The sequence below is a fragment of the Podarcis vaucheri genome (genome assembly GCF_965113315.1).
Source record: "Podarcis vaucheri genome assembly, chromosome: 12".
Classification (NCBI taxonomy): Eukaryota; Metazoa; Chordata; class Lepidosauria; order Squamata; family Lacertidae; genus Podarcis; species Podarcis vaucheri.
In genome coordinates, this window is record NC_138750.1 from 57,845,522 (window position 1) to 57,865,832 (window position 20,311).

The following is a 20,311-nucleotide window of genomic DNA, read 5'->3' on the forward strand; positions in this document are numbered from 1 at the left end:
ACTATTTCTGGGTTAGCGGAGTCTGTAACCTGAAGCGTATGTAACTCGAGGTACCTTTGAAATTTAAGGCGAGGGGAGAGACAATGCCTAAATATAAGCCACTCCCTTGAAATTCTGCAGACACTCACACCCGTTCCGTTTTACTGTATGTCTGCTTCAGCAGCGATATCGTAAAAGGCAATTTTTTTTGTAAGCGGATTTAAGCCACACTTTGACTTTTCACAGTCAGATTGGGGGGGGGGGAGTGAGGCTTATATTCAGGCCAATATGGTATTACAAGGATATTCCAACGTCCAGGAATTCCCTTGCCAGTTGCGAGCACAACTCTCCAGAGTCAAAACCGAGTGGCAGCGTCCTTTCAGTGAGGAGACGGGCTCAGCTGCTCTGTTGGAGCTGGCAAGGAGACAAGTTCTTCTTAACAGCACCCATTAATGCCTGCAAAATCGTGCACTGCCAGAGTCATCAGGACATGCAATTAATGATGGCAAAAACTCCACGGCCCAGCCCTAAAACTGTCACTCAGAGGTCTCGCAATTGCCAGCTGGTGGTAGCTCTCATAAACACAGCTCCTGTTTTGCGTAAATCAAGGCAGCAATAAACGTTGGTGATTACAGGCAATGGAGCTGGGATGCATTAATCCACGGCAAGCTGTGCCCAGGAAGGATGCGAAAGAGGCAAGCCTTATTTTTTTTTGCATTGTTTTCTGGCTCTTGCCTTCCTCTTTATATCGCAAACTGCCCTGTTATCCTTGGATGAAGGGCAGTATAGAAATTTAATAGATAATAATGATTGAGCTGAATCTGCCTCAGTTTTTTTTTTTTGCAATGTTTTAAGTTGAGAGGCTCTCCTATAATCTATGGGTTCCGTAAAGGGGTTAGAATTTAGGCAAAACCCATAATTCCTGGCTCTAGCAAATGTTGCGTTTAATCAATGGCTATAGCAAAATAACAAACCTAGGCAACATCTTAAAAAGCAGAGACATCACCTTGCCAACAAAGATCCGTATAGTTCAAGCTATGGTTTTCCCAGTAGTGATGTATGGAAGTAAGAGCTGGACCATAAAGAAGGCTGATCGCCAAAGAATGGATGCTTTTGGATTATGGTGCTGGAGGAGACTCTTGAGAGTCCCATAGACTGCAAGAAGATCAAACCTCTCCATTCTGAAGGAAATCAGCCCTGAGTGCTCACTGGAAGGACAGATCCTGAAGCTGAGGCTCCAGTACGTTGGCCACCTCATGAGAAGAGAAGACTCCCTGGAAAAGACCCTGATGTTGGGAAAGATGGAGGGCACAAGGAGAAGGGGACGACAGAGGACGAGATGGTTGGGCAGTGTTCTCGAAGCTACCAACATGAGTTTGACCAAACTGTGGGAGGCAGTGGAAGACAGGAGTGCCTGGCGTGCTCTGGTCCAGGGGGTCACGAAGAGTCGGACATGACTAAACGACTAAACAACAACAACAATAGCAAAATACAGGCTGGACTTGTTCTCCTGACCAGGGAATCACCGGGAGATGGGCCATTATAAAACAAAGGCAAGGTCATTAACCCAACAAGAAAGCCATCAACAAGGCAGAAGACTCTTCCAGAAATATAGGGGGGGAGACCCCACCCTGAGCTCTGGGTAATTAGCAAAAGACAATCCCAGAGTTGAGACTGGGAAGCTCATATGTGTTTGGGATCTCTTGGAATCGGAGTCTGCATCAGCATGAGGAACTGGACTCTCTTGGGATGTGAATGCTTTGCGCTCTCTCCATCCAGACGCAGGTCACATATATGTGTCAAGAAGCCACATATCATTGTCCCAAAAGGGAACAGAGACTCCGGTAAGTATGTCAGCAACCCCTGGAATCCACACACCTCGGGGCTATTGGGGTGGCATGTAACTGCAACTTAATAAAAGCAGCTAACCAAAGAAGGCTAGAAGGGCCAGGACAGACTGGTGAAAGTAGCCTTCTACTTTTTCCTGGACCTTTTAAATCATCGGTAGGCAAACTAAGGCCCGGGGGCCAGATCCGGCCCAATCACCTTCTCAATCCAGCGCGTGGACGGTCTGGGAATCAGCATGTTTTTACATGAGTAGAATGTGTCCTTTTATTTAAAACGCATCTCTGGGTGATTTGTGGGGCAAATGAATTCGTTCTCTCCCCTCCCCCCCAATATAGACTTTTAGAAGACATCTAAAGCCAGACTTTTAGAAGACATCTGAAGGCAGCCCTGTTTAGGGAAGCTTTTAATGTTTAATAGAGTATTGTATGTTAATATTTTGTTGGAAGCCACACAGAGTGGCTGGGGAAACCCAGACAGATGGGTGGGGTATAAATAATAATAAATTATTATTATTATTATTACTACTACCACTACTACTACTACTACATGAGTAGAATGTGTGCTTTTATTTAAAATGCATCTCTGGGTTATTTGTGGGGCATGGGAATTTGTTCTTCCCCCCCCCCCAAAAAAAAATATATAGTCCGGCCCCCCACAAGGTTTGAAGGACAGTGGACCGGTCCCCTGCTGAAAAAGTTTGCTGACCTCTGTTTTAAATAATATTAAATGGTGGGAATGTCCACTTGCAGGGGAGTTTAGGTCCAAAGTGTTTCATGAAATAATAATAATAATAATAATTATTATTATTATTATTATTATTATTATTATTATTATTTATCATCATCATTATTTATTGAATTTATATCCCCCTTTTCTTCCAAGGAGCTAAAGGCAGTATACATGGTTTTCCCTCTCCCATTTAATCCCCACAACAACTCTCTGAGCTAGGTCAGGCTGAGGGGTAGTGACTGGACAAAGGTCACCCAATGAGCTCCTTGGTCAAGCTTCGAACCCTGGTCTCCCAGGTTTCTAGTCTGACGCTCTAACCACTGCACCACATTGGCTGTCATATAGAGAACCCGTTCAAGTTAAACCTCAGTTGTTGCTATTGTCTTTATCTGAAGACTTGCATGTGAATTTCAAGGAACTCTTCATTGCTTTCTTACTTGCCTCGAATGACTGTCCAATGTACAGAAATGGAAAACTTGAAAGGACTCAAATTTATCATTGTCGTATAGGATATGGCTATTGCCGAGAAAATGCCACAGCAGTTAAGAGGCTTACGAGGAAATGAATTGTTACAGATCTTGCATACAGTTTGGTGGAACTTGATTACATATGTCAATAGCGATAATCTACAACGTCAGTTACATTCCATATCTCTAGAGGTCTAGAATGCTTAAATTACCCTCAACTTCTTGTGCTTTGATTTTTGTTCTGCACTGCTACTTTTGGAGTGTGTCCCTTGATTCTTCCTATTGTCCGCTAATAGCTCATGTTCCATTTTTGCATTCTTTCATTGAGTTGTTCATCTAAACCTTTTTTTTAAAAAAAGCATGGCCGTCAATGCCCCTTCCCTCAAAAAAACTCTATGATTCTATTATCTCCTACCTGGGCAGTACCCTAGAAAAACAAAACACAGAAAAGAAAAGAAAAAAGCAGAGTTTTCGACAGGCAAATCCTGCAGCTGGCATTGCCCCCGGTCTTAGCTCATGGCATGTTCCTATTACCTTCCCACTTTGCAGCTGTTTCATATCACGGCTTGCAAAACTCAAAAGGATGAGTGTTGCTCCATCAATGATACATATTGTAGTGAATTATTAAAGTGTACAGGAGATGCTGAAACCTTCTTATGAGATGTCAGCCTCATTAGCTTCCTTGCAGGACTTGGCGGCTGCATTCAGCATCGTAACATACACAGGAAGCCATTAGGATTCCATTTGCTGCATATCAGGCACGTCCAACAGGTAGATCATGGCCTACCAGTAGATCACTTGATGTCTGTGGTAGATCACTGTTAGATCACTGGCTTCCCCCCCCCAAACAAGCTCAACAAGTTTGGCTCCCCTAAAAAAGGTTCAACAGTGTTGGCCTGCACCCCCAAAAAGGGGGTATATCACTGCCAGTTTTTAACTATGAGGTCTATGAGATCACAGTCTCTTGGGAGTTGGCCACCCCTGCTAAATAATAATAATAATAATAATAATAATAATAATAATAATAATAATAATTTATTTATACCCTGCCCTCCCCAGCCAGAGCCAGGCTCGGGGCAGCTCACACCAATAAAATTACAATAAAACATAAGGGGGGGAACAAACAAACAAACAAAATAAAAGAAAACAAAAAACAATATCAGTTTATTAAAATACAGTGGTACCTCAGGTTAAGAACTTAATTCGTTTTGGAGGTCCGTTCTTAACCTGAAACTGTTCTTAACCTGAAGCACCACTTCAGCTAATGGGGCCTCCTGTTGCTGCCGCGCCACCAGAGCACAATTTCTGTTCTCATCCTGAAGCAAAGTTCTTAACCGAGGTACTATTTCCGGGTTAGCGGAGTCTGTAATCTGAAGCATCTGTAACCCGAGGTACCACTGCATTAGTCATTCCCTGGTGTTTCCCCGATGTGTGAGCAGTCCAGCACAGATTCACCGCTAACACACTATTATTGCGCCAATGACAGGTTGCAGAATGTTTCTACCTGCACATACACAAAGCACCAGTCTGGAGGCGCCTTTGACGTGAGGGTAAGTGCTTGCAGGATTGTAATGGGGATATGGGGATGGGTTAAGTGCTGCGCAGGACCGCAGCGACAGGCTAAGGAAGAGCAATCGCTCCGCAGCAGTAAAGGACCCTCCCAGAGAAAAGGGAATAATTTCAGTCTCTTTCTGTCTCTCCATCTGAACTGCTTTCTCTGCGTCTTCATCGCAGCACAGTTGCCTCTGCTTTATCACAGAGGATTTCCCCAGAGTTCTTTTTTTTTAAAGACACAAAAGAGGAGACCACTTCACAGGCGAATCTCTTCCAAGTGGGCACTTATCAGCTTGGAGCAGCAAAGCGCTGAGGACACTTCTCTCATTAGTCTGACAAAAGGCTCTCATTTCCTCCACCCTTTACTCTAGGTAACAATTTCCCTTGGCCAATTTTGCAGGCGCAGCCCTGAAGTTCAAACCTCAGCATCAAAAGGCACAATTCAGGTGCCTCTTGGTCCTCAAAGAGAGGCTTGGGAGACTCCTTGACAGCCGCTACAAAACAGGAATCAACAAGGGGCATTTGGGTCTTCTTCTTCATTGGCAATCCCTCGTAGCCAAGTAAGATTGTCTTCCATAAACACGGTTTTAACAGTGAGTCCGTAAGTGACTGTGGAGGCCAATCCTAGATCCACACATCCTTCCAAAGTGGGGATATAGGTTTCCGGGCAGGAGTTGATCACCGTGTGGATTTGCCAAACGTGCCTTCCTCTTAGCACATTTCTCCCTTGCGTCCTGAGTTCGAGTGTCTTCAAAACCCATGACACCTTTGGGAAAGGCTGTTCTCCAACTGGAGCTCTCGCAGGCAGGCCAGTGTCTCCCAGTTGTTGGTGTTTATACTGCATTTTTAAAGATTTGCCTTGAGACAGTCTTTAAACCTCTTTTGTTGACCATCAGCACTACGCTTTCCACTCATTCGAAATGGAGTAGTTGCTTTGGAAGACAATCATCAGGCATCCGCACAACATGACCAGTCCAACGAAGTTGATGTTGAAAATCATTGCTTTGACACTGGTGATTTTTGCTTCTTCCAGGGCACTGGTATTAGTTCACCTGTCTTCCCAAGTATGTATAAAATTTGGGTACCACTTATCAAAAGGCCACCATCCCCTCACTTTGAAAGAAAGCTGTTGATTCAGGTTAGTTCCTCTGCTTTGAATGTTTCAGGATGGCTGAATAACACGCTGGCTGTGAATTAGCTGGTCAAACAAAGAAGGAAGTCAAAAAGAGAGAGAGAAGTACTGCATGACTTGTCCTTTTGTTACCTGGACAGGTTAGGTCACTCCCACCTTCTATCACATGCAAAAGGAAGGATGCCCCAGCCAGGAAGAACAGGAACAGGAAGCTTCGACTGGCTGGACCAAACATTCCCCTGCATGTCTTCTCTAGCATTACAAGGAATGTTGTACTTGACTGCTCTTGGTGAATTACATCCCACATAGACAATAGTGAGCTAGACAGACCAACGATCTGGCTCAGTGAAAGGCAGCTTTCTGTGTTCCTATGAAGGCAAAGGCCTTAGCAAACAGGCAGAACATCTCTCTGCATGCAGACGGTCCCAGATTCAACCCGAGGAAGCTCCAGATACATTTAGGAGAAACCTTGGTCCAAAATCCTGGAGAGCCACTGCCAGTCAGTGTAGACTTTACTGAGCTGGATGCACCACTGGACTCAGTATAAAGTGTTAGAATTCCTGCTCCATGGTTGCAGTCATGGGATTGTTGTCTATCACATGACGGTATATGTTTTAACTCACCAGAGTGGGAAGTGATGGAGACAGGACGTTTGTGTTACTGTGTTCCGTGAAGTGGGACTATTGTCCTTTGTTCTTTTTCTCTTTGCTGTCTGATGCTAGAGAGAGAGAGAACCATGTTGCAGTGCTCCGTGTGTATTTATATGTAAATAAATGTTGATTAGCCAAAATGCTGAGTTGCTGAGGTCTGTTCCCCATGCTGCGCAAACTCTGCGGATCCCTAAGTGTGCCAGTGTCGGCTGGCATCGGTCGCTGTGATGTTCGGGCTGAAGAAAGCTTTTTAAGCTCCTGAACGATCGACCAGGAGGGAGGGAACATGCCAGTCGGGTATGTGTCTCTGCCAGGGTCCTACTCAAGTGTAGGCTGAACTCCTGACATAAAGTGGCACATCTTATTTAAACTGTACTGGTACCATGAGCAGCAAAGGTTTTAAGCAAGTAAGGTCTCTCTCCATTCCTGTATCTCTTTTGAACCCTTGCTATTTTCCAATATTCATAAGTGCTCTCACTCGCTCTCCTTATCTCCTGCTCTTTCCATCTGCCTGATAATTAGGTCAGGAGCTGACGAGTTTTGCTCATCTTTCATCTCAATTAGTTCCACTTAGCTGAATGCTATTAATCCTTGCTTTCTCTCCCGGGCCTCCCATTCCATTCCACCACCACCACCCCCAAGCCGTCCCTCAGATATGCAGTCCCGTTGGAAAATGTTTTTCCTTTTAAAAAATCGCCATACCTGGAGAAAAGGCATACGAGGAGTCCTATCCGATTCTCAGGTCTCTGCAGAGGAAACTAAACATGGGCCCCTATGGCAACCTCATTCCGTTTTCGCTTGGCGCCACACACTGGCCAATAAACAAACTGCACACTTCAGTAAGTTCTTTTCACCTGACCTTACTAAACCACTGAGCCTAGGGCTTGCCGATTGGAAGGTCGGCAGTTCGAATCCCCGAGATGGGGTGAGCTCCCGTTGCTCTGTCCCAGCTCCTGCCAACCTAGCAGTTCGAAAGCACACCAGGGTGAGTAGTTAAATAGGTACCACTGTGGTGGGAACTTAAACGGCATTTTCCGTGCACTCTGGTTTTCGTCACAGGGTCCCATTGCACCAGAAGAGGTTTGTGTCTGTGGACAAATGCCGGCTCCCTCGGCCTAAAAGCAAGATGAGCACCAAAACTCCATAGTCACCTTTGACTGGACTTAACTGTCCAGGGGTCCTTTACTCTTTTTTACCTTTTACTCTAGGTAAAGGTAAAGGGACCCCATACCGTTAGGTCCAGTCGTGGATGACTCTGGGGTTGCGGTGCTCATCTCGCTTTATTGGCCGAGGGAGGCGGCGTACAGCTTAGAGCCCTCTCCTGCCAACCTAGCAGTTCAAAAGCACGTTAAAGTGCAAGTAGATAAATAGGTACCGCTCTGGCGGGAAGGTAAACGGCGTTTCCGTGCGCTGCTCTGGTTTGCCAGAAGCGGCTTAGTCATGCTGGCCACAAGACCCGGAAGCTGTACGCCAGCTCCCTCGGCCAGTAAAGCAAGATGAGCACCGCAACCCCAGAGTGGGTCACGACTGGACCTAATGGTCAGGGGTCCCTTTACCTTTACCTTAAGTTTGTTCTTGGTATAAGCTTTCGTGTGCATGCACACTTCTTTAGACCAACAAAACTTAGTTGGTCTCTAAGGTGCAATTATATTGACAGCTTACAATTAGAGCACAAGCCCTATGGAAGGAGAAGATGCCCCATTAATCAATAGCAGCCTGAACTGATGTCAAGCCTTACTCCAGTTTCCATGCACAGATGCATGCAGCAGAAACAAAGGCAAACATTTAGGACAATGTTTCAGCAAAAAGCATACATCTGATCTAAATCAATGCTAATTGTCCTTTAATTTGTGGGTGGGAGTACTCAGAGCTATCTCATTCGTTCCAACAGCCGTGGCAAATGGATTTCAAGCTGTACCCATTTTACAGATGGGAATCACAGAGTCTCCTCCCAACGGCAGTCAGGGAATCCATGGCAGAGAACTAAGGATGGATGATCCCATCAGTTTTGTTTTTCCAAGCTCAGGTCAGTTAGCAACATTTTCACATCAGTCTTGCATTTTTAAAACAAATAAAAAGTCCTCAAGAAAATGCACAAGCGTTTTAATATGCATTCCCCCAGCATACACATTTTCATTCAGTTTGCATCTAATATACACACTTGTACAAACAATGTTCACTAATGTATGCAATTTTTTTTAGCCCACTTTCTTTTAACATTTGCAATTTTGTGCATATTTTTTGGTTGCAGAACTGCGTCACAAAATGAGGAGACGTGATCATTTGAAGGACAGCTGCATTTTCGGTTTGCATGTTTGTTTTAGGAATTGTGAATTAGGCTCACATAAAATGTTCAAACAAAATTTCTCCTACACTCCTACAGACACAGACACACACACACACACACACACACACACACACCAGTCCTACAACTCCAAGCAAGATTTTGTCGCTTCCCACAGCAGTACTCTATTTCCAGCTTTCAAACATCAGAGCAGCAAGGAAACTGGGCCATTTCTGAGATGATAAAAATCAGGACAACGCTGTCAGAATCAATACTTTCGCATTCTGGTTCCTGCCAAGGCAGCAGATGGACTTTATTTGGCAAGGAAAACATCATTTCCCTCCAATATGCATTATAGCACCGCAGGCTATCTGGACTTGAATCATGAACTGTGCTGGGGGAATGAGCTAATGAATTCCATTTTGCAAACCCGCACTGATATCTGGGAACTACTCCTGGAGAATTTCAATACCCGGGCTTCCGTTTTCATTGTGACTCTGACACTAGCCAAGAACAGAGCAGAAGTAACAGCCCAAGCACATGCATTGCTGTTGGTCTTGAATGCAGGTATTCTTGTACTCTCAACATTTGTTGTTTGACGCTTCTTGATAGCTGACTAGATAGTACCGGACAATTGGCAGCATGCAGCAGTGTTTTAGGATTTTAGTAGGCAACATGCAACAGTGTTAGGCATTTGACATTTCTTTTTTTAAAAAAATATTTTTTATTGGTTTTACAAAGTTTTTTGTAGACAATACAAACAGATAAAGAAACAAACAAACATGTATAATTTCATATCCTTTTTTCATAAACCTCACTTCTCTGACTCCCCCAAACCTCCCCTTTCTACATCCCAATTTCCAAAATTATTTCAGCAAATCCTAAACTTAATTTTATCAAACTTGTCCCTTATTTATTCTTTTCTTTTACTTAATCTTTTGTCGCTGTAATCTCCTTTTCTTTCTAAAAACCTCAACATTTTAGCATTCATCAATTTTGTAATATTTCTTAAGATAAATTTTAAATTTCTTCCAATCTTCATCCGCTGTCTCTTTCCCCTGATCATGGATTCTGCCAGTCATTTCAGCCAATGAGGCATTTGACATTTCATAGCTGACATGCAACAGTGCTAGAATCCGACAGCTAAACTTGTATTTAAAGGTAAAGGGACCCCTGACCATTAGTTCCAGTCGTGACTGACTCTGGGGTTGCGGAACTCATCTCGCTTTACTGGCCGAGGGAGCCGGCGTACAGCTTCCGGGTCATGTGGCGAACCAGAGCAGCGCATGGAAACGCCGTTTACCTTCCCGCCGGAGCGGTACCTATTTATCTACTTGCACTTTGACGTGCTTTCGAACTGCTAGGTTGGCAGGAGCAGGGACCGAACAACGGGAGCTCACCCCATCACGGGGATTTGAACCGCCGACCTTCTGATCGGCAAGTCCTAGGCTCTGTGGTTTAACCCACAGCGCCACCCGCGTCCCTAACTTGTACTTAGGAATGAATAAAAAGCACATTACAAAAGATGTCAACTCTCTGTGATTTCAAACAAGGGTCTCTCCCAGGTCCATACCACCATGATTCCCCATACCTCTTAGGTGGTGCAGTGGGTCAATGCATCTGGCTGCTATCCAGAAGGTTGATGGTTCGAGCCCACCCAGGGACAGCTGTGGGCAAAATATTCCTGCATTGCGTGATGGACTTTCTGGAGCTGGCTGACCTGACTGAAAGAATCCGCGAACAGAAAGAGGAGGAGCACCAAGAAGAATGGAAGAAATTTAAGGACTGTTTAGTTAAATTTGCTAAGATAACATAAGTAGAACTATTTGTAAGTACCAAATTGGCCTAGGAGTTAAATATTTTAAATTGTATAACATTATGGATAGAGGATAATATGAAAGGAAAGAAAGATGTTAATTGACTAAGTTAATTTTATTTGAAAGTCGTATTGGAAAACTGCTACAATGAGTTATGTGGAAACTCAGCTAGGGGGATTTGAGGAAGTCACCCAACAATGATAACAAAATTGGGATTTTAATAGTTAGGATAAATGTTTGTTTGTTTTTTACTGTAATGTTTTTCTTCTATGTTTGTTATAAATTTGGAAAACTAATAAAAAAAATTGGGGGAAAAATAATAATTCCTGCATTGCAGGGGGTTGGACTAGATGACCCTTGGGGTCCCATCCAACGCTACAATTCTATGAGTCTAGCTTGAACTGGTGCTGTCCAGAATTTGGCCTCCTCATTCTGCATGAAGTATGGAAGCATTCCTCAAAATGTGGAGCCAGGATGCCCTCTTAAAATGGCAAAAGTGATCGACTACATGGAATTGGCAGAAATGACTGGCAGAATCCGAGACCAGGGAGAAGAGTTGGTGAAAGAAGACTGGAAGAAATTTAAAGACTATTTACAGAAATATTGTAAAATTAATGAATGTTAGAAGGATGTTGGATAGAAACTAAGGGGTTTCCAGCTGTAATGCTTTAGGAGATACGAAGAAAAGGTTTACAAATGGGTAAAAGCTTAATGGTAAGGATTTGCTAAACTAACAAATTGAAGTGGAATACAAAGAAGGGAGGTATGAGGAGGTCTGGGGAAATAAGTGTAAGGAAGATATGTTACGGAAAATTATTTGTTTTTTAACTGTTTTTATGTTGTATTTTGTATTTTGTTTCTTTTTCTTTTTCATTTTCGCTGTTATACTTTAAAAACTTTAATAAATATCTTTTTGGGGGGAATGGCAAAAGTGATGTTGAGAAATGTTGTAAATACCAAGAATGAACGCAGCTTGTCTCTTAAACAATCTGAAGCGTCGCGCACAGCCCCCAAAGCAAGGCGCAAATGCCGCTGGAGAAATGTCACAGGCTTTTCCTGGGATTTCCGAACAGATTCCTCCCTTATCTGCAGTAGCCAATTGACAAATGACTTTAATCTCACAGCTGAGCATCTCTCGCAACGGATACGGGCTGGAGGCTTGCCAGAGGCTTCCGACTCTGAATTTCTGAATCCACGGTACACAGAGGGAGAACGTGCAAAACAAGATGACGAGTTGCTCAAATACCAGGAGGGGCTGCAGCTCAGAGGCAGAGCCCCTGGTTGGCATGCAGAAGGTTCCGGGTTCGATTCCTGGCATCACCTGTTGAAAGAGGAGCATTTTGGCCCACAGTACCAGATCCTTCCCTGTCCCTGTCTCCACATGGGCTGACAGAAGCCTCATGTCCAGATCAAGAGAAGTCATAGTCCCTTTCTATTCTGCCTTGTGGAGACCACACCTGGAGTACTGTGTCCAGTTCTGGGCACCACAATTTAGGAAGGATGTTGACAAGCAGGAACATGTGCAGAGGGAGGTGACCAAGATGATCCAGGGTCTGGAAACCAAGCCTGATGAGGAATGGTCGAGGGAGCTGGGTATGTTTAGCCTGGGAAAGAGGAGACTGAGAGGAGATATGATAGCCATCTTCAAATATCTAAAGGACTGTTACATTGAAGGTGGAGCATGCTTGTTTTCTCCTGCTCTTGAGAGTAGGACTCAAACCAATCGCTTCAAGTTACAAGAAAGGAGATTCTGACTCAAGGCCAGGAAAACTTTCTGACAGTAAGAGCTGTTCGACTGTGGAATGGACTCCCTTGGGAGGTGGTGGACTCTACTTCCTTGGAGATTTTTAAGCAGAGGTTGGGTGGTCATCTGTCATGGGTGCTTTGTAGGAATGTTCAGGGATGCAGGAAAGGCTATATTGTTTGGTTATAGCCTTTCCAACTTGTGGTAACAAGTTCCCAATTTAGCAGAGTAGCATTCCCTTTTTTAAACTTGCAGCGGATGCATTTGCTCAGGCTCGCTGAAGCCTCTATAATAACTGTTCTGGTCTTTTCCCCTTATTCCCTCATAAAAGATAAAACACAACACAGTCTTCTATAAAAGTATAAAAAGGTTTACTCACACATCATTCTGTTCCCAATTGGATCTCAGAAGGCAGACTTAGTAACATACACATGGAAACTATCTCATAAGGAGACAGTCCCTTTGTCCTCTCTTGGCTGGAGGCCAAGAGAGCATCTTGGGCTAAGCAGATGTTGCTTCTTCGATGCATGTAGTCAAAGAGAGAGAGATGGCTGCCCTGCCCTGTGCTTTTGTCGTTACCTGCACAGGTGAGGCCACGCCCACCTCTAGTCACATGCAGAGGAAGTCTGTCCCAGCCCAGAAGGAAGCAGGAAGTTTATCTGCTGGCTGGACGAACATTCCTCCCCCTGTGCAAACATGTTCACTCTAGGAATGTTGTACAGTGGTGCCTCGCAAGACGAAAAGAATCCGTTCTGTGATTCTCTTCGTCTAGCGGTTTTTTTCGTCTTGCGAAGCAAGCCCATTGAAGGATTAGTGGATTAGCGCTATTAGCGCTATTAGAGGCTTTTAGAGGCTTTTAGCGGCTTATCTGCTGATTGGATCAGCTGATAAGCGGCTTAGCGGCTTAGAAAAAGGGGGGAGGGGGAACAGCAGGAACTCGCAAGACATTGTCGTCTTGCGAAGCAAGCCCATAGGAGATTCGTTTTGCGAAGCACCTCCAAAACGGAAAACTCTTTCGTCTAGCGAGTTTTCCGTCTTGCGAGGCATTCGTCTTGCGGGGCACCACTGTACCCAATTTATTAGGAACAACACGATAAGCTCCGTTGCATTGAGCAGTGTTTCCGTCTGACTGCACAGATTCAACCTGCAAAATCCTTTAACGAAAGCTCTTCAGCCAGCTAAAATGCAGACCTTAGCTTTTCATTAGAAATGTGGAAGAATCTCATAAAAAAGTGTAACATTTAAACTGCTACTGTGAAGCAGGAACTCCATCAAAGAAAAGGAGAGACGTATCCAGCCATTTCGTGATTATCTTCAATGTTTTCTGCCTTTCTTAATACTAACTCTAAGAGGAACTGCCAATTACCCTGGGGCAGATGATATCTGAGCACTTGGTCTGAAGAAAGCCCCAGAGCCAAGGTCCACCCAAATTCCCCCATCACTGCAACACTGCATGTGCTTCGTTTTCCTTATCTTATAGTGGCAGTAATTTCGAGACCTGTTACACACAAATGGGGGTTTTCACAGTGCCTGTGGCTGTAAAGAAAAATCTGAAATACACAAAGCAAATTGCAGCCCATGCCCTTTTGCATTATTCAGCAGTCGAAAGATGAAAAGGTGAAAGCCAAGAAGCCGAATATCTGAGCATGAACTGATCTGATAACCTCCGTGGAGGGTAGGCTACAAGCTGCCATCCATCATTGTTTATGAGCCATATGTCACATGCCCTGATGTAATTTGGTATTTGTCTTACCAGTTTGACAGATGGATATTCTTAGAAGCAGAAGAAAAGGGTTTGCACACACAAATTTGCAGATGGCAGAAAAAAAAACAGTAAGGGGTTGCTAAACCTTTGTTCTCATCATCAAAGGTGTCTGCTAGGAAAATAGCAGGTGGTGTTGCTCCTCTATAGGAAAGAATTCCCTGAATGTAGAAAAGAGGCAGGTCAGGGTTCTAAACTAGCCATCTCCTGACACACAGAGCCAGTGTGGTGTAGTGGTTAAGAGCAGTAGATTCGTAATCTGGGGAAACGGGTTCACGTCTCCGCTCCTCCACATGCAGCTGCTGGGTGACCTTGGGCCAGTCACACTTCTCTGAAGTCTCTCAGCCCCACTCACCTCACAGAGTGTTTGTTGTGGGGGAGGAAGGGAAAGGAGAATGTTAGCCGCTTTGAGACTCCTTAGGGTATTGATAAAGCGGGATATCAAATCCAAACTCTTCTTCTTCTTCACACTAGGTGTCAAATGATGATGACGATTCTGCTTTTCCACCAGTCAGTGGCACCCTAAAAGTGGCAGTAAAGGGACCCCTGACCATTAGGTCCAGTTTTGGATGACTCTGGGGTTGCGGCGCTCATCTCGCTTTATTGGCCGAGGGAGCCGGCGTACAGCTTCCGGGTCATGTGGCCAGCATGACTAAGCCACTTCCGGCGAACCAGAGCAGCACACGGAAATGCCGTTGACCTACCCGACGGATCAGTACCTATTTATCCACTTGCACTTTGACGTGCTTTCGAACTGCTAGGTTGGCAGGAGCAGGGGCGAGCAACGGGAGCTCACCCTGTCGCGGGGATTCGAACCAGCGACCTTCTGATCGGCAAGCCCTAGGCTCTGTGGTTTAGACCACAGCGCCACCCACGTCCAAAAGTGGCTTACAACCAAAAAAATTAATAATAGCAACATGCCCATTGATTAAATTTCAAGGCACCTCTATTGAGAGGTACCTGCAACAAAATGTTGCAGGGTGGAGGCCTGCCTGTTTAGGATTCCAGACTCTCCATTCCATTTTCCCATCCTTCTCTTTTTCCGCCCCTTCCTTTCACCTGATTTTAAACTGATATTATTGTAACCCAACCTGGGTTCTAGCAAGGGGAGGGTACATCTGATCATAAACTCTTTGGCAATAACAGCAGCAAGAATATTATTAGCCCAAAAATGGAAGCAAGAAGAACTACCGACAATTGAAGAATGAAGGATGAAGTTAATGGACTATGCAGAATTAGATAAATTAACAGGAAGAATTCGAAACCGGCGAGACCAGAAATTCACAGAAGACTGGAGTAAATTTAGGGACTATTTGAAAAGTATTTGTGAAGACCAGACGAAGTTTGTTGGTTTGCAAGAAGTTCTGTGAGGAGTATTATTGGAAGTATTGCAAAAATAGATAAGGGAAAGGATAATTTGTTAAGAGACTTAAAGGCAATATGAAGTTAAGAAATGTATAAGAAGTGGACAAAAAGGTGGATTATCAGAGGTGCTGATGGAAGTCTAAAAAGATTGTATAAGTGATAAGTTTCATGGTGCATTCTATAATTTATATGTTAAAATCAATAATAAATTATTATTTTTAAAAAGATCATAAACTATTTGATTCACCCAGTTGGGCACCTTACATGCTGCCCTGAATTGGGTCCTTGATGTAAAAAATGAAAATCTTGCAGGGAAGGAGGCCTTTGAACAACCTTTTTTTTTTGTCTTGTCGCTGAATTATTCAAGGGGTGGCCGCCAAACGAAATGTAAAAGCAGAAGCCGTTGATCTGGAATGAAGACAGAAATCCCGTTGGATGCACTGTACCAAATTTCCAAGGATTCTGGGGCGGGGGGTGGAAACAGATACAAAAATAGAAGTGAAAAAGTGATAAACATTGAACCCTGTGGAATTTGATGAGGAAGATGGACGACATTGTCTCTCAAAACCTAATTTTCATCATTCTTATTGGGGGGGAGGCCTCTTTCTCCTTCCTCAAATATATAATGCCTACAGCAGGCAAAAGAAATCCGTCCATCCAAAAGAGGAACCAATTTTTCATTTTTCTAGCCATGCCCCAACAGGCATTTCTTGTCCATATGAGAATCTCTCTTAAAGTAACGGGTTGTGTCCCCCCCCTTCTCTTTCTCTCTCAGAAAAGAAGACGGAAGGATCTTCATTCTGCCATCGCAGGTTTTCCTTGACAAACGGTTTTGCAAAGAGCAAAGCTACACGTTATGCCAAAAGGAGTTTGTTCTGCACTCTCGTGGAATCCATCTCTCAATGTGGCATCTCTGGAACTCACTGCCCATTGATGTTTGGCAGTCACCTTCCCCGTGCTGTTATAATAATAATAATAATTGATTATTTATACCCCGGCCATCTGGCTGGGTTTCCCCAGCCACTCTGGGCAGCTTCCCGGAAAATATTAAAATACAATAGTCTGTTAAACCTTAAAAGCTTCCCTAAACAGGGCTGCCTTCAGATGTCTTCTAAAAGTCTGGTAGTTGTTTTTCTCTTTGAGATCTGGTGGGAGGGCGTTCCACAGAGCGGGTGCCACTACCGAGAAGGCCCTCTGCCTGGTTCCCTGTAACTTGGCTTCTCACAGCGAGGGAACCACCAGAAGGCCCTCGGAGCTGGACCTCAGTGTCCGGGCAGAACGATGGGGGTGGAGACGCTCCTTCAGGTATACTGAACCGAGGCCGTTTGAACATCTTACACCAGGAGTCAGCAAACGTTTACAGCAGGGGGCTGGTCCACTGTCCCTCAGACCTTGTGGGGTGGCCAGTCTGTATTTTTTTGGGGGGGAAATGAATGAATTCCTATGCCCCACAAATAACCCAGAGATGCATTTTAAATAAAAGGATGCCTTCTACTCATGTAAACACGCTGATTCCCAGACCGTCCGTGGGCTGGATTTGGAAGGCGATTGGGCCAGATCCGGCCCCTGGGACTTAGTTTGCCTACCCATGTCTTACACCGATCCTGGCCCAACTGCACTGGATATCACTTAGTCTCCATACCCAATTCTAAGTGCTAGTCTTGACCTATAAAGCCGTAAATACCTCAAGGGCCACCTATCTCCATATGAACCTCTATGAACCTTCCCCATATAAACCTTCCCCATAAAAACCTTTAAAGAATGCTCACAACGGCTCGTGAATCAGCCTGGGTGGGGTTTGGAACTCTTTGCTGTTTCTAAAGCTGTCCAGTAACCTTTGAAAAATATACTAGAAAAAGTCTGGATGTGGCCTTCTCTATCGAGGCCAAAGAAATGAGAGCTTTGTTGATGTTTTCCAGACCTGAAAAGTTTTAGCTTTTGAAATGTCGAGCGGAAGACAGACACAAACCGGAGGCCAGAAGGCAGGAATGTTGACCTTGTGTTGTTCATTCTGGATCTCTGAGAGCTGTGGGTTCTCACCATTGTAGAATCGCATCTCATCATGAGTTGCAGAATAGGAACTTAGGAACAGACCCATCAGAGGACCTTTTTCATATGCCTCCTCCACGAGAGGCCCAGAGGGTGGCAACGCAAGAACCGGCCTTTTCTGCATTGGCTCCGCGTTGGTGGAATGCTCTCCCCAGAGAAGCCCGCCTGGTGCCTTCATTTCACATCTTTAGGTGTCAGGCGAAAGCATTCCTCTTCAACCATAGAATCATAGAGTTGGAAGAGACCACAAGGGCCATCGAGTCCAACCCCCTGCCAAGCAGGAAACACCATCAGAGCACTCCTGACATATGGTTGTCAAGCCTCTGCTTAAAGACCTCCAAAGTAGGAGACTCCACACTCCTTGGCAGCAAATTCCACTGTCGAACAGCTCTTACTGTCAGGAAGTTCTTCCTAATGCTTAGGTGGAATCTTCTTTTTTGTAGTTTGGATCCATTGCTCCGTGTCCGCTTCTCTGGAGCAGCAGAAAATAACCTTTCTCCCTCCTCTATGTGACATCCTTTTATATATTTGAACATGGCTATCATATCACCCCTTAACCTCCTCTTCTCCAGGCTAAACATGCCCAGCTCCCTTAGCCGTTCCTCATAAGGCATCGTTTCCAGGCCTTTGACCATTTTGGTTGCCCTCCTCTGGACACGTTCCAGTTTGTCAGTGTCCTTCTTGAACTGTGGTGTCCAGGTGAGGTCTGACCAGAGCAGAATACAGTGGCACTATCACTTCCCTTGATCTAGATGCTATACTCCTATTGATGCAGCCCAGAATTGCATTGGCTTTTTTAGCTGCCGCATCACACTGTTGGCTCATGTCAAGTTTGTGGTCAACCAAGACTCCTAGATCCTTTTCCAGGGCTTGGGCTGGTTGACTTTTGATGCCCTTTTAAGTGTGTTGGGGGTGGGAGGGGTTTTGGTTTGCTTCGTTCTTATTTTTGTTATGTACCGCATTTTTCACTCCATAAGACGCACCTGACCGTAAGACGCACCTAGTTTTTAGAGGAGGAATGCAAGAAAAAAAATATTCTTTAAAGGGAGCGCAGAGCCTGTGTGCATCCCAGGCTCTGCTCTGTGCTCTCTTTCACGAGCAGTGGAACCTTGATTCTTGAAAGGCTTAGTTGATGAACAAATCGACTCTCGAATGCCATAACCCTGGAAGAAGAAGAAGAGGAGGAGGAGGAGGAGGAGGAGGAGGAGGAGGAGGAGGAGTTTGGATTTGATATCCCACTTTATCACTACCCAAAGGTGTCTCAAAGCGGCTAACAATCTCCTTTGCCTTCCTCCCCCACAATAAACACTCTGTGAGGTGAGTCGGGCTAAGAGACTTCAGAGAAGTGTGACTAGCCCAAGGTCACCCAGCAGCTGCATGTGGAGGAGTGGGGAATCGAACCCGGTTCACCAGATTACGAGTCCACTGCCCTTAACCACTACACCACACTGGCACTGGAAGTAAGTGTTCCAGTTTACAGACATTTTTGGGAAGCTGAACGTCCAACACGGCTTCCGCTTGAGTGCAGCAAGCTCCTGCAGCCAATTGGAAGCCGCACCTCAGTTTATGAACGGTTTCAGGATTTGAACAGACATCTGGAATGGATTAAGTTTGAGAACCAAGGTACCGCTGTACTGTCATTTCACACTGAGATCTACAGATGTAGGGCAATATACAAATTTTTAAAATAATAATAGTAGAATAAAACACGGCCACCATAGCCAGTCGCTACTGATAGCCTTTACCTCCACGAATTAGTCTAATCCTCTGGCAAAGCCATCCAAGTGGGTGCTTCTTGTGGAAGTGAGTTCCACCGTTTAACGATGTGCTGTGTGACTTAGGGGTTTATTTTGTCTGTCCTAAATCTTCTAACCTCCTTCATGGATCACTCCCTTGTCATGGCGAAGGGGCTTGAATAACTCAGAGAAGCTATGAGTTATGCCATGCAGGGCCACCCAAGATGGACAGGTCATAGTGGAGAGTTTTGACTAAACGTGATCCACCTGGAGCAGGAGCCGGCAAGCCACTCCAGTATCCCTGCCAAGAAAACTCCATGGACAAAGACAACACGTATATAAAAGTTCCATGATCACTGCAGATAGTGTCAGCAGTCACAAAATTAAAAGAAGCCTGCTTCTTGGGAGAAAAGCAATGACAAACCTAGACAGCATCTTAAAAAGCAGAGACATCACCTTGCCGACAAAGGTCCGTATAGTTAAAGCTATGGTTTTCCCAGTAGTGATATATGGAAGTGAGAGCTGGACCATAAAGAAGGCTGATCGCCAAAGAATTGATGCTTTTGAATTATGGTGCTGGAGGAGATTCTTGAGAGTCTGCAAGAAGATCAAACCTATCCATTCTGAAGGAAATCAGCTCTGAGTGCTCACTGGAAGGACAGTTCCTGAAGCTGAGGCTCCAATACTTTGGCCACCTCATGAGAAGAGAAGACTCCCTGGAAAAGACCCTGATGTTGGGAAAGATGGAGAGCACAAGGAGAAGGGGACAACAGAGGACGAGATGGTTGGACAGTGTTCTTAAAGCTACCAGCATGAGTTTGACCAAACTGCGGGAGGCAGTGGAAGACAGGAGTGCCTGGTGTGCTCTGGTCCATGGGGTCACGAGGAGTCAGACACGACTAAACGACTAAACAACAACAAAATCTTCTAACGCTCTCCCTCTTCAGATGTGCACAAGCTCTAGAGTTAGGAGGAAAAATTCCTCTATCTGCTTTCTCCCCACCACGCCTAATTCTAGGCACTTCAATGATGCCCCTCACTCACCTTGGAAACCGCAACAATGCCCGAAAGGCACCTTCTAATATCCGTAGCCCAGATGCCTAACTAAATTTACGGTATATTATTGTTATTAAATAACAGGGCCATCTGCCAATATGGAAAGTGAGTTTCAAATATTATAAATGGAGAGAGAGAG